This window comes from Microtus oregoni, unplaced genomic scaffold (assembly GCF_018167655.1).
Source record: "Microtus oregoni isolate MIOR12 unplaced genomic scaffold, Mior012 000041F_ref0000270, whole genome shotgun sequence".
NCBI lineage: Eukaryota > Metazoa > Chordata > Mammalia > Rodentia > Cricetidae > Microtus > Microtus oregoni.
The window spans coordinates 7,034,087-7,045,923 of NW_024543208.1; positions in this window are offsets into that span (position 1 = coordinate 7,034,087).

Below are 11,837 nucleotides of genomic sequence, written 5' to 3' on the forward strand. Positions count from 1 at the left end.
GACTGGTAGCAATCCTCTTGCCTCAGCTGGGATTACAAGTGTGCGCCACCTTTCCTGGCCTTTTTTAAGTTTAGATAATGTAACAAACCTGTTTCACACATTCATCCCTACTGTCTTCTCTTTCCTCACCCGAAAGAGACACCCTTCTGCTTTCATATTGCATAAGTTCGAGTTATATTTATGGTTAATTCTAGATTGTGTGTATGAGAGCAAATACATAAGCTTTTTTTCAAGGTCACAAATTAAAGTTCTGCCTTTTCCTGGTGTCTCACTGAGAGGCAGAATCTGTTTTTTAGGAAGTCCCAATCTTTTCTTACCCATATTCTTTCCCTTTTGTTTCAAGAAATGTATAGATGATTTATGTTTTGTTTTATGATGTGTGCTGTTCGGAAAGCTGTGGAGTTCATGTCCCTGGAAAAGTGAGGTGGAAAGTCAGCTGGTTATGTCTCATTAGTCCTTATGTGATCTATTATGCTAATTTACTTACTCCAGCAAACCTTGCCCAGTTCATCTCATTAGACTGTCCCTGCAGCTCTGGACATTGCAGTGTGTCATTAATCTTTTGTCTTTATTTTTATAGACAAGCTTTTACCAATTTGATTAGGTGATATCTGTAATGCTGGGCTGTTAATAAGTTACCAACATGTTTTCTTTTGAAGAGGCTACACAACTCCTGTTTTATATACTGCTGTTTACTACTATGTGCTAGAAAATAATGGCTGGTAAGTACCAGTAGCTAAGGAATTTCCCATGTCCTTGTTTTCTTATAATTCAGTGAGTTAGCAGTTCTTTATGCTTTTCATTTATCAGGATATTTTTATATCTTTAAAACATTAGTTTTCACCCTCCCTCCCCCCAAATTTTTATTTATTTTTTTTAGTTTTAAATGCTTTCCATTAAGCAGATAGTAACCCAAATGGCCAAAGCTGATTTCTTCCCCTCTTCCCTATATTGTGAAGTAATTGTATGTGCCTCTCTTCTCTTTCCACCCAGACACCCAGTCGTATAGTGGTAAAAGAACACAGGGATTTGTTTCTCTCCAAACTTAGACTCAGGCACAGGACAGCAGTGTTGCTGTGGGTTTACAAATTCACTTCCACCTGCAAGTAAGGAAGGATGGGAAGTTCTGGGAAATAAGCTACTGAATAGAATCTGTTATATGCCTTCCATTTACCAGTCCATTAGCTGAAACAAATGTGGTGTGTCCAGCCTAAAGAGAGATGGCTGTGGGAGCTGAGAATGGAAAGTGGGAATTTGGAAAACTGTCCAGGTCATTGTTTCTCACTTGTATAATGTGAAAGACAAAAATTGTTGTGCCTAGTGCTCGAGGTCTTACGGATCATAGTTGCTATGTCAGCAGGATCTAGTGACACCTGTCTCACAAATACAGCATAGATAAGTCCATTGTCTTCTCCATTATAGTGTAACTCCACATTAATACCCCCTGTGTCTCTGTCTCTCTCTCTCTCTCTCTCTCTCTCTCTCGTGTGTGTGTATGTGTGTGTGTGTCTGTGTACGTGTACGGGAGCTCCTACATTTGGTTAACCATATGGCTCTTTCAAAAGTCTTTTAGTGTTATTTATCCTGTTTTTTTTCCTCCTCTGCCCTGCACTTCCATCCCCCACTTGAATTCATTACTTCATCTTTCATTATTCTAGTTCAACCCTTTATACAACCATGTTCTATATAATCTTCCTTAAAACCATCTCCTTTACTAATTTATAATATCTATGGGTATTCCATACAAAATATACACAATCTGAAGATTCAAAGTTAGCATCTACAAATAAGGCAAAACATGAACTGATTGTCTTTCTCAATTTGGGGTTACCTCACACACACTGATTGCTTCCAACTTCATTTCATTTACCTGTAAATTTCCTAACTTCATTTTTTGTAACAGGTGATTAAAATTCCATTGTGTAAATATACTTCCTTTTCAGTGTCCATTTATCTGTTGATGGGCGTCTAGGCTTGTTTCCATTTTGTGGTTATTGTGAGGAGAGCAGCTATGGGCATTGGTGAGCAGGCATCTCTGTAGTAGGATATAGAGTCCTTTGGGTCTATGTTCAAAAATGGAATAGCTTTGTCCTGTGTGGTAGTTTGAATAGCTATAGCGCCATAAACTCATATATGAGTGCTTGGCTTATAGGGAATGGCACTATTAAGAGGTCTGGCCTCTTTGGAGCAGGTGTGGCTTTGTTGGAAGAAGTTTGCCCCTTTGAGGACTCAAGCTATGCCTAATACACAGTTGTATCTGCTGCCTGCAGATGAAGATGAAGAATTCTCAGCTTCTCTAGGACGTCAGCCTGCACACTGTCATGCTTTCTGCTATTGTCATAATAAACTCTGAAACTGTAATCTAGCCCCAGTTTTCCTTTATAAAACTTACTGTGGTCATGGTATCTCTTTACCAAATACAAACCCAAATTAAGACAGAAGTTAGTACCAGGGACTGGGGTATTGCTGTGATAGTGCCTAACCATGCTTTCATTTAGAGGAATGTGGACTTGAAGTTTGGATTAGAAAAACAGCTGAGTGTTTTATGTGGGCTTAATGGGCCATACCAATAGGAACATGGTAGACAGTGGTGCTGAGGACGATTTGAACTTAGAGCACCTGGCTCAAGAGAAGAATGTTAGCATGTTCCCTAGAGGCTGTTCTTGTGATATTTTGGTAAAGAATGTGGATGGTTTTTGCCCTTGTCTGATAAGTCTGCTTGAGGGTAAAGTGAGTTTTATATTCTACTGGCAGAGGAAATCTCAAAACAGCCTAGTATTGACTGTTGTATGGTTGTTAACATTCACTCTTGTGAAGATCTATAATGGAAAGAAGCAAGCTGAGCAAAGAAAAATGCAAAATGTACAATTTGAGGAGAAAACACCAGAAGTAGAATAAAGCTAAATCCCATGTTCAAGGAAATAAGCGGATTAAAGGAAAGCCTGATGTTAAATGGAATAAAGGGAGTAGATTCCTCAGGGCAAGATCCTTCCCAGCTAAACTTCCAAATAGTGAAAAGGAATTAACAATTTAGGCCCAGGTATGGTGGTACAGACCTTTAATCCCAGCACCCAGGAGTCAGAGGCACGCTGGTGTCTGAGTTCAAGGCCAGCCTGGTTTACACAGCAAGTTCCAGAACAGCCAAGCTCAGGCAGTAAAGGTAACCATCAAAACCAGAAATCTGGTGAAGATGTAATTGAATAAGGGGGACCATGTTCCAGCCCCAGAAAGCAGCAGAACGCAGCAGTTTTGGACAGTTAGTTCTGTCTTTAGAGTCAAGGATACAAAAAGAAAGGAAATATGGGTTCACCCTCCTCGACCAAAGAAAGCTGCTGAGGCCAGGCATGTGAAGCCTTCATGAAGGCCATTGTGTGAAGCCGTGACTGAAGCCTGGATTTCTTTGGAGACCCCAAGATGTTAGAGACGCCAGAGTCATGGGATACCTGCTGAGGAGAGATGCCAAGAGGGAGTGGAACCAGCCCAAGAGAAGAAGTGTGTTACAGTCAACAAAGCTGAAGGGTTTTGGAGACCCGAAGAACATTTTGACATCAGACATGGAGATGCAGAGTTTGGTGTTTGCCCAGCTGGCTTTCTGCATTGCTTTGGTCCAGTATTTCCTCACTGTGCTCCCTTTCCTCCATTTTGGAATGGTAATATATACTCTGTGCCATTATATTTTTGAAGTATATGATGTGCTTTTTTTATTCTGGATTGTACAGGGATTGCCATTAAAAGATTGTATGAATCTCAGAAGAGACTTCGAACATTTAAACAGGGTTGAGACTGTTAGAGTAAAGATGGACACTTAAAAGAAATTACAGACTATGGCAACTTTTGAAGTTGAATTGAATGAAATTCTGCATTATGGTAACAAGCCTATGAGAGCCAAGGAGTGTGGAGTGTGGTAGTTAGAATAAATATGGTCCCCCATAGACACGTGTATGAATGCTTGACCTATAGAGGATGGCACCGTTAGGAGTTGTGGCCTTGTGGGAGTAGGTGTGGCCTTGGAAGAAGTGTGTCACTGTGGAGGTGGCTTTGAGGTAATATATGCTCAAGTACCCCCTGTGGGGTACAGAGTTTTCACTTTTGCTACCTGCAGGTCAAGATACAGAACACCTTGCTCCGATAGCACCATGTCTGTCTGTACACAGCCATTCTTCCTTTCATAATGATAATGGACTAAACCTCTGAACCTGTAAGCCAGCCCCAGTTAAATGTTTTTCTTTGTAAGAGTTGTGGTCACGGTGTCTCTTTGCAATAATAGAAAACCAAACTAAGATAATCTTTTCTAGTTTTTTTTTTTTGAGTATTCATACTGATTTCCATAGTGGTTAAACCAGTTTCTGCTCCTATCAACAGTAAATTACCATTTTTCTTTCCCCATATCTACATCGGCATTTGTTGTTTCTTTCTTTCTTGCTTTTCTTGTCTTAGCCATTCTGCCTTTACTCTAAGGTGAAATTTCAAAAGTAGTTTTAATTTGCATTTCTCTGGCTAAATATATGTTGAACATTTTTTTAAAAAGTGTTTCTTAACCATTCGTAGCTCATCTTTTCATAGCATTCTGTTTAGGTCTATGCCTCTTGTTGGTTTTCTTGATGTTTACCGTTTTGAGTTCTTCCTATATTCTAGATTCTAACCTCTGTCAGAAGCATAGCTGTTAAAGTGTTTTTCCCCCTGTAGGCTCTCTTCCCTCAATGGTAGTGTTCTTTGTTTTTCAGAAGCTTTTTGGCTTCATGATGTCCACTTATTTGTTAGTGTTAATGACTGTGCTATAGGAATCCTATTCAGAAAGCCCATCCCTGCCCAAGCACCTTCCCTACTTTCTGCTCTGTCAGATTTGGGGTATCTATCAGGTATTATATCAAGGTCCTTGATCCATTTGGAGTTGATTATGTACAGAGTGACAGATAAGGATCTAATTTCCTTTACATGCCACTATCCAGTTTGAGCAGCAGCAATTGTTGAAGATGTCTTTTCACCAGTATGTTTCTGGCTTGTCAAAAGTTGGATAGCAGTCAGATTTGTGGGCTTATATGTAGGGGTGTAGTTCCATTCCATTGATTACTGTCTGATTTTATGCCAGTGCCATATTGTTTTTTATTGTGATAGTTCTGTAGTGTACTTAAAATCTGAGATGTTGATACCTCCTTATATTGTTCAAAACTGTGAGTTATACTGGGTATTTTGAGTTTCCAAATAGAATTTAAAACTATTTTCCTATTTCTGTGAAGAATTGTGTTTGGGTTTTGATAGAAACTATATTGTATTGGTAGACTACTTTTGGTAGAATGGTCATTTTCACATGAACACGAAGGAGCAGGTCTTCCCATCTTCTGGTATCTTCTTCAGTTTTGTTTTTCGGTGTCTTAATTTTTTTTTAAAGTACTTTTTAAACTCTTTCACTTAGTTTTATTCCAAGGTTTTTTGTTTTTGTTATTTTTTGTTTGTTTTGAGGCTTTTGTGAATGGAATTGTTTGCTTGGTTTCTTATTTTGTTTGTCATTTTTACTTAGGAAGGCTGCTGGGTTTTGTGTGTTAATTCTGTATCCTACTATTTTGAAAATACATTTATCAGATATAGGAACTATCTGGTAGAAGCTTTAGAATTCTTTTTGTATAGAATCATATCATCTATAAATAAGGATACTTTGTCTTTTTCCTTTCACATTTATAGTCCCTTTGTCTCCTTCACTTGTTTTATTGCCCTGAGATTGCCAGTATTATATTGAATAGGATGGAAGAGAATAGACATAGATGCTCCTTTTTTCTCTCTCTCTCCATTTGTTTTTTTTTTTTTTTTTTTTTTTTTTTGGTTTTTCGAGACAGGGTTTCTCTGTGGTTTTGGAGCCTGTCCTGGAACTAGCTCTTGTAGACCAGGCTGGTCTCGAACTCACAGAGATCTGCCTGCCTCTGCCTCCCGAGTGCTGGGATTAAAGGCGTGCGCCACCACCGCCTGGCTCTCTCTCCATTTGGAATGATGTTGGCTGTAGTCTTGGTATATATGATCTTTCTTAGGTTGTGATAGATCCCCTGTATTTCTAGATTCTCTAAGACTTTCTTGTGAAAGTGTGTTAGATTTTGTCAAAGGCCTTTTCTCCATCTAAAGAGAAGAGATAATCATTAGATTCCTGTTTTTCTGTCTTATGTGGTAGATTGCATTTATTTATGTGTGTATATTGAACCATCCCTCCATCCCTGTGATGAAGCCCGATTGATTGTGGTGGATGATGTGATGTGTTCTCACATTCAGTTTGCAAGTGGTTTACTGAGAATTTTCATATTCTTAGTCATTAGAGAGTTTGGATTATGATTCTCCTTGTGGGGAAATCTTTTTTTTTTTAATGAGAATGATACTGGCTTTGTAAAAATGAATTAAAAATGTTCCTTAATTTTCTATTTTGTATAATAATTTGAGGAGTATTTATATGAGTTCTTTGAAGGTCCATTAGAATTCTATGCTGAATTTATCCATCTGGTGTTATGCTATTTTCAGGGGGGCAAGTTTTAATAATTGCTTCTATCTGGTTATATGTTATGGTTCCATTTAGATTATTTATTTCATTTTGGTTTAGCTTTGATTGGCCGTGTGCATCTAGAAATGCATCTGTTTCTTTTAGAATTTCCAGTTTGGTGGAATATAGATTTTTTTTTAATATCCTTATGATTCTCTGAATTTTCTTGATGTCTGGTGTAATATCTACTTGGTGTTAATCTGGACTTTTTGTTGTTGTTGTTGATTTAGCTAAAGGCTTGTCAAAGTTTTCAAAGAACCATCTCTATAGCCTTCAGGTGTATCAGAACTTACTAATTGGAGACCTCTTTTTTTTATGTATGCAGTTAGTGCTATGGACTTTTTCCTCTTAGAACTGACTGTATTGTGTCCCATAAATTTTGGAATGTTATGTTTTAGTCATGTTTTTGTTTATTTGTTGTTTTGGGTTTTTTTTTTTTTGGTTTTTGGTTTTCTTTTAATTTTGGTGTTTTTTTTTTTTTTTTCTCTTTGCAATAGCCTTTGCTGTCTTGGAATTTGTTTTGACAGAGATCTATTTGCCTCTGCCTCCCAATTGCTGGGACTAAAGACATGTGCCACCACACCCAACGTCATTCAGTTTTTGGAATTGTTAAAATTTCTTCTTGGTTTCTTCCTTGACCCAGTTATCACTCAGTAGGACTTTATTTGTCATACATAAGTTTGTGTACTGCGTAGTTTCTATTGTTGATACCTAGCTCTTTATTCCGTTGTGGCAAGATAAGATGTAGGATGTTATTTGAAGTTTGCTGTAATTTTAGGCTTGTTTTTAGTGTCATGTAGTTGACTTTGGAGAAAGTTTCATGGGCAGCTGAGAAGAATATAAATTCTATATAATGTTTTAGTTGAATGCTCTATAGATGTCTTTTGGTCCATTTTATTTATGATGCATTTAATTCCACAGTTTCTCTGTTTAGTTTTTGTTTAAATGACCTTGCAGTTCACCTACTATTACTGTGTTGGTATCAGCCTGTAGTTTTAAGTCTAATGGTGGTTTTGTTTTTAATGAAATGCAACTATGCTTGGTACATATATGATTGTAATCCTGTTGGCAGATTTTTTTCCCTTTAATGAGTATGCAGTGCCCTTCCTTATCTCATGTTCAGTTTTGGTCAGATATTATAATAGTATTGCTTGCTTTTTTCTTAGTTCCATTTTCATGGAATGCCATTTTTCGTTCTTTTATCCTAAGTTATGTCTATCATTGATGATGAGGTGTGTTTTTTAAAGACAGCAATACTAAGGCTCCTTTTCTTATTCAGTCTGGTAGTCTGTCTTTTTATTTGGGAATCAAGACCATTGGTGTTTAGTTGAAATGCGTATTAATTTTTGTCATTTTGTTGATGTGTGTGTTGTTATTGTTATTGTTTATTTTGTCTTTATCTCTTTAGATTATTTGTCCTAGTATTGCTAGTTTGATTGTTCCTTTTGACCTCTTGGGTATATTTATTGCTCTCTTCAGATTGAAGTATTTATTCCTTCTGTTGTCACCTATAGAACTGATTCCTTTAATGTGTTTTATCATGGGAAATTTTAATCTCTCTTTTACATTTAATTGCTGGAGCCTCCATGAACTTCACTGAGAGGAGAGATCAGAAAAGAGATCAGCCACCTGAGGCAAGAAGACAGTTCAGTGCAACATGACTTAGCAGCTGCTGGTGGTTCAAACTTAGGGAGTCTAACCCTGAGTGGTTTATTTTAGGCATATTTAAACACAGCAAAATCTGGTGAAAACTATTCTTCTACTAATTAATTCAATCCCACACATACAACAAAGCATACGGATTTGTATCTGTCTAAATCTTTTTGATACAGGTTAGTCATGACTACATCAAAATTGTAAAGTGTATATGACATCTTCTGTAAAGATAAGTTCTGTAGTTTGACTAAGAAAAACAAACTTATAAAAATGTCTTAGAAGGTCCCTCAAGCTAAACAATTTGCACCAAAGTCACCAGGCTAGAAAACAACTGCGCTCCAGTGTGTGCTTAAAATGTGTTCAGTTTTACAGAAAATGTTATGTGTCACGGATAAGACAATATTCTTTATCTGTTGGGCACAAGGTTTTGTAGCCCTGCTTGCTAAGTAGAGTTGTTCTATGGTGTGATTTAGCTCTGAGCTTTCTTCTTTATTTGGAGGAAGCATATAGTGTGAAAGTGAGGTGTTGTTTCCAGATCTCTGCAGTGTTTTATGCTTTTTAATGGCAGGACTCAGAAAAGGTATAAGCCCAACAAAGCCTTTTCGTGTCCTTGGAGCAACACAATGTTTGTTTTTTGTTTTTGATGAATCTTTGTGGGCTGCCTTCACTTAGGTAAAGCTGACTGCACACTCAACTCTGATGACTTTACAGCAGTTCCACTGTTAGCTACCAGGGAAGGTGCTACACTTTTGACTTGAAGTTTGTACTAGGATTGGGGAAAATACTTATGCAATGCAGTGTAGCATGTGGGATGAGTGGAGATAAGAGTATCAATAAGGGAAAGTGTTTAAGCTAGAGGTATAAAAAACAAAGATAATGCTGTTTGTTAGGTTTGGAGAGAAGAAAGATGGGCAGAAGAGACTCTTTCCCAAGACACAAGACACAACCTATCAGTTGAACATTTAAAAATGCAAAATTGTTTCTTTTAAGAGAAAAAATAATTTAAGGAAAAAATTAACTTTAAAGATATATATATATATGTATATAAATTAAAGATTACGAGTATATAAATTCAAACAGTAGACTGAAATGGTCATTATGTTCTCAGTCAGTTTCTCTTTGTGGTTAGGGAGATCCTGTCTGTGTGTTTACCCTAATCTGCCCATCAGCACACAGACTTTCCCCACACATCATGCTGGTCTTCCTGTTTCCAGGATGCAGGATGCTGAGAATCCCTGTTGCAGGCTTCTTTACCACATTGCCTTTACCCTACTCTGAGTCTCTAGGTTTTGACTTCTGTTTGGCACCTCTGTGGGTCTGCAGGCCCTCTTTCAGGGGTAGAAGTCTAAGCAGTGCAACTTCCCATGTAGGTTCCCATAGACTCTTATCTAGAACTGTGGGAGTGGGTCAGAGAATGTTTTGTTTTGTTTTGTTTTGTTTTTGTTTTTGTTGAGGTCAGCTCATGTATTGTTCCAGCCTCCTTTTGCTGATTACCTTGGGAAAGAGTCAGAGAACTTTCTCCCTAAGTCCCCTGGCTCTGGACTTTTGGTAGGTTAGGGTAACTGGTTTTGTGAAGCTCTCAATTTCATATTAACATACTCCTTGCTCAGGTCTGCTTTGGTTTTTAAAGCGGTATTCAGTACTACCCTGGGGCACTACCTGCGCTTTCCTCTGTGGCTGCATGTATCCAGTTGTACTTGGAAGTGTTCAACGACCTTAATTCTTTTAAAGGATCATAAGAAGTCAGCTCATCGAGTGTAAGTATCCAAACAGTAGATGTTTGACTTTGTTCCTACAGAACGACTTTTATAGCCAGTCAGCCTGTCTCTGTGTGTCTGTCAGTCACCCCCCCCATCCCTCTACCACCCTCCTGTTTATTTCATATAGACTTGTATTCTAAGTATTAAGAATCAGTAATTTGTGAAAATTAAATGTGTTTCTGATCCTTAAAGGGGTAATTAAGTGTGTCTGAATCTTCTTTTCATTACAGAATACCTGTTGGACTCAAAAAGTGGAAAGGTTGGATCTGGGATTGTAATTCAATGATACAGTTTTTCTGTGGATGTTAAAAAAAAAAAGAAGTTAAAGCTGGACAGTGGTGGCATATTCCTTTAATCCCAGCAATTAGGAGGCAGATATCTGTGAACTCAAAGCCAGCCTGTTCTACAGAGTAAATTCAAGCCAGGACTACACACACACCAAAAATCCCTGTCTCCCCCCCTCCCCCAAGCCTGCCCTGCTGTCTGCTAGGACCTGTGCTCAAGAACAGTTTCAAGCTCCTACACTAAGGCTACCCACCCAGAGGGGTGAGTGCCTGCCTACTGGGCAGGCCTCAGGGTCCCCAGCAAGGAAGCCCGGGAACCTTCAGCCTGTGCTGCAGGGTCTCCTGTGCTCTACTGGACCCCGCCCTGCCTGCCACGTTCTTCCTTTTGTCCCCTGCTCATTGGGCTACCAGGCATCCCTGTAGGTGCTGAGGAGCTCCATCTGGATGGGCGTCCATGTTTCGGGGCTGAGGAGTTTTATCTGGACGGTTCCTGCTTCTACACTGAGGAGATACACCCAGAGAGTCAGTCACAACAAAGTCTGGACCAATACACCAGGCTTCTCCTGGCTCCATTTGAAGGAAGAGATGGGAAGGCGCCAATGCAAAAATTCCTCCAACAACCTGAAAGGCAACATGACATCACCAGAATCCAGGGATCCCAAACTAAGAAGAATTGTACACCCGACTCCAGAAGAATTAGAAGAAATCTACTCAAAAGTGAATTATATGAAAATAATAGAGGACCTTAAACAGGAGGTAAAAACTGCTATAAACAATTAGAGATTACAAACAAAAAGGTAGAGGAAATGAATAAAGCGCTCAAAGATACCCAAGAAAACCAAGAGAAACAAGAAAAAGTAATCAAACAGGTAAGGGAAGCGGTTCAAGACTTGAAGAATGAAATTGAAGTAATGAAGAAAACACAAACCGAGGGAAGGGAGGAGATGGAAAATCTGGGTAAACGAACAGGAACTACAGAGACAAGTACTACCAACAGATTACAAGAGATAGAAGAAAGAATGTCAGACACTGAAGATACCATAGAGAAAATAAACTGATCAAAGAAAACAGCAAAACCAACAAATTCTCATAACAAAACATTCAGGAGATCTGGGACACAATAAAAAGACCAAACCTAAGAATTATAGGGGTAGAAGAAAGAGAAGAAGTACAGCTCAATGGTCCAGAAAATATATTTAATAAAATTAAAGAAGAAAACTCCCAACCTAAAGAAAGATATTCCTTTGAAGGTTCAAGAAGCATACAGAACAATGAATAGACTAGACCAAAAAAAAAATCTCGCCATATAATAATCAAAACACAAAACATAGAGAATAAAGAAAGAATATTAAGAGCTGCAAAGGAAAAAGGCCAAGTTACTTATAAAGGTAAACCTATCAGACTTACACCTGACTTCTCTATGGAAACCATGAAAGCCAGAAGGTCCTGGATAGATGTACTGCAGAAACTAAGAGACCATGAATGGAAGTCCAGACTACTATACCCAGCCAAGTGTTTGTTCACTATAAATGGAGATAACAAAATTTTCCAGGATAAAAACAAATTTAAACAATATGTAGCCACAAATCCAGCCTTACAGAAAGTAGTAGAAGAAAATCA